Here is a 3,759-nt window from a genome sequence, read left to right as displayed (position 1 = left end):
GAGAGAGAGAAGGGAAGAGAGGGGGAGGGGGGGGGGGGGGGTAAAGGGGCTCTCACGTTACCTTCGGTGCGGCCAGGTGTCGGGTTACCTCCGACCTCATCTTCCTCCGTGCCTCCGCGAGTTTGCCACCATCGACATCGGCCGTCTGTACGTCTGTCCTTACGTACGTCTATCATCCGTTCTGTCACCTTAGCTTCGCACATGTCCCGCTTTTCCATCGCCTTCGATCGCCCCTCTACACATTACATCCGTTATACATCGTAGATATACGTGTACACGTCGTGGATCCGGGGGTGAATATCGTCGCGAAGTAACGAGACATTGTGTTCGTGCATCTTTCTTTGTCCTCTGTTCCTTTTCTTTTTTTTTTTTTTGTTTTTTTTTTTTTTTTTTTTTTTTTTTTTGTGGGTGGGGGGGGGGGGGGGGAGATAGTAGTAGGAGGCAGAAGTTGACAAAGTCGTAAAGGTTTGAGAGGGTTGTGAGAGCGTGGAGTTTGAGGTTGAATTTCTCGGTAGCGAGAATGAAAGTTGAGGAAGGTTTTGGTTTGGACAGGATGCACTATACGAGTTTGAAGTTGTGGAACGGAGATTGATTCGTGGGTAGTGCGGATGAACGAAGAGGGAGGTTGATTTCTTAATTACTATGATAGTTAGCGATACTTCTTTGGTTGCGAGTACGGAGGGTTGTTTGTTTCAAAATATATAAATTTAAAGATCGTGCAGCGTAGGTTAGCTCGCGGAGGTTCGCAAACGATTGGGTTACAAGAAGAAGTTCTATTATCGTTTGCAGTGATGATCAATGATAGTGCTTCTTCGATGGTAAAAATTGAAGTTGAGGAAACTTTTGGTGTAGTAAAGTTTGGCGTGGAAGTTTGAAACGGATGTAGAACGATTTGTGGGTAGTTTGGTTGGGAAGGAAGGAAGTTTGATTTATTATTCTCTGTGGTATTATTAATTACTATTATTAATGGCGATACTTCTATGGTAGGATGAATAGAGATTGTATATCACGAATCATGAATTAATTATAATCTGTTACGAGAATAAGAACTAAAGAAAGCTTCTACTTGAGCATCTGAAAGATCGATATAAAAATTCCAAGATACTAAAATATGACTCCTGTTTGTTAAATTTCATAAACATCTAGTTGCAACTTAAGAGATATCGTGGTGGATAAAAACAGCGAAATTTTTACTTCCATCCAGTGCGGTAATTAAAACTTTCGCATACGAAAAAACGCTTAATTAAGAGGAGAAGCGTTTCGGGAAAGAAGAATAGAAAACTTGAAGGTATTCCAGCGTTGTTCCAGTAGTTTACTTTGCGCGAGTAAGTGTATTTCTATACACAGGAAGCGAAGGAGAAACGAAACAGATATGAAGTATTGGTGAAATGATTCTTGACTTATCGACCGATGGTACGTCGGCTCCTTGTAATTACTTCGATGGATAATTAAAACGATCCCTCGACGCACCCCGGCCACGTTTTGTACTCCTGGTATCGCAAGCATAGTGTGTATAACCGATACTGGTATCGAGAGATGTTCGTAGCGGGAAATACCATGATCGAAAGCCACCCCTTCTCTGTTGTCTCTAAATATCATCCCGTAAATACCCCGCACCCTTCGGCAAACAACCACAAAACAACCTAGATACCTAACGATACTTTCCGCTGCATTGCAGCTAACTAATTGGACATCTTTTATTTGAAAATGATAATCAAAATGATTACGTTTGGACAAAGTGACTATTTGGACGTGATTTTTGCTATTCATATAAACTCGTTATTTTTAACGAAGAGGAGGCTAAAGAGAATTTCATTTATTTGTAGGAGAACAAGATTATGACTGTTACGAATTCTCCACTAAAGAGCAACCGGTCAGGTCAAACCGATCGGTCGATATCGCGTACCTCGAATGAACTAACGCCCAAGGTGGAATAAGTTTAATAGATCGAGTGTTAGTGTAATTTAGCATTTTATTTACACTTGTTGTATAAAACTAACGTTTAATGTTATGAACACGGCGGTGGTAGGATCTTGTTAAGAGTGAAATATTTCACCCGCACAGTACGAGGTCCTCCTACATTGCTGATTCTCCCTACCAGCCGTTGAGTTTTGTCTGACCATTGTGCCCTTCCGGCTGGTCCCTTCCCAGGTTTTTTTACCTGTCCTCGGAGTCATTAGGTTTACAGCTCGGGAAGGACATGTATCAGGTCTGTAAGCATGAAATCGGAATTTGCCTATAGATGGCCCTAGCTGATAATGTAGTTATCGCTAAACTGCGTTATTGATGCCAAAAGTCTTTGTTGACATCTCACAAACATTTTCGACTCAGAACAATACAAGTTTCATACAACAACATAGTTTGTAATAGCGTTGAACATGTCAAGTTTTGTGCCTGGAATCTACGATTTGCGGACAGCATTGATTTTCTGTTACCATTTGAAGAAAACTGCTGCAGAATCGCATCGAATGCTTGTCGAAGCTTACGGTGAGCATGCTCTTGGTAAATCACAGTGCTTTGTGTGGTTTAAAAAATTCAGAAGTGGCAATTTTGACGTGAGGAACGAAGAACGTGGAAGACCACCGAAAAAGTTTCAAGACAGCGAATTGCAAGCATTGTTGGATGAGGATGACGCTCAAACTCGCTGATCAATTAAACGTGACACGAGAAGCCGTCTCCATACGTTTGAAAGCCATGGGAAAGATCCAGGGAAAATGAGTTCCACATGAACTGAATGAAAGACAGTCGGAAAACCGAAAAACCACTTGTGAAATGCTGCTCGTCAGATACAAAAGAAAGTCATTTCTCCACCGAATTGTGACTGGCGATGAAAAGTGGATATATTTTGAGAATCCTAAGCGTAACAGATCATGAGTAGCTCCAGGCGAACCACCGACATCGACTACAAGACCAAATCGCTATGGACGGAAGACAATGCTCTGTGTTTGGTAGGATCAGAAGGGTGTGATCTATTATGAGCTGTTAAAATCTGGCGAAACCGTTAATACTGAGCGCTACCGACAACAAATGATCGATTTGAATCAAGCTTTGCGTGAAAAACGATCAGAATATCAAAAAAGGCCACACAAAGTAATTTTGCTTGATGATAATGCACCATCCTATACAGCAAAACCGGTCAAGGAAACGATTGAAGCGTTCAGTTGGGAAATACTTTCGCACGCGGCTTACTCACCAGACTTGGCTCCGTCCGATTACTATTTATTTGCATCGATGGGACACGCACTTTCTGACCAGCACTTCACTTCTTACGAAAATGTACGTAAATGGCTCGTTGCCTCAAAAGAGCAACAGTTTTTTTGGCGTGACATCCACCAATTGCCAGACGGGTGGGAAAAATGTATAGCTAGCGATGGGCAATACTTCGAATAAAATATTTTTTATCATTTCCATACAATAAACGTGTATTTTCTATACAAAAATTCCGGTTTCATATTTACATGCCTGATAATTCGGAATTTCCTAAAGGGAATGGGCCTGTCTGTTGATATAAGATACAAATGGTTTAGTAGGTGAGCAACATTTGGAAGGAACCATAAACTGGCTGGTATAATAAAATCTAATATAGCGCGATAGAAAAGTCCCTGCAACGAGGACGAAAACGAGATGGGAACAAAGAAATGGATCACGAAATACGAAGTGTAGTAAAAGCATCTAGAACGGATCGCAAGTTGGAAGAATGTAATATGAGCGGAATAAATTACTGCAAATAATTTGGTATCTTAATTTATTCTGGATTTT

The sequence above is a fragment of the Bombus impatiens genome, unplaced genomic scaffold (assembly GCF_000188095.3).
Source record: "Bombus impatiens unplaced genomic scaffold, BIMP_2.2 scf_0930, whole genome shotgun sequence".
Taxonomy (NCBI): domain Eukaryota; kingdom Metazoa; phylum Arthropoda; class Insecta; order Hymenoptera; family Apidae; genus Bombus; species Bombus impatiens.
Note: the sequence above shows the minus strand (reverse complement) of the source record.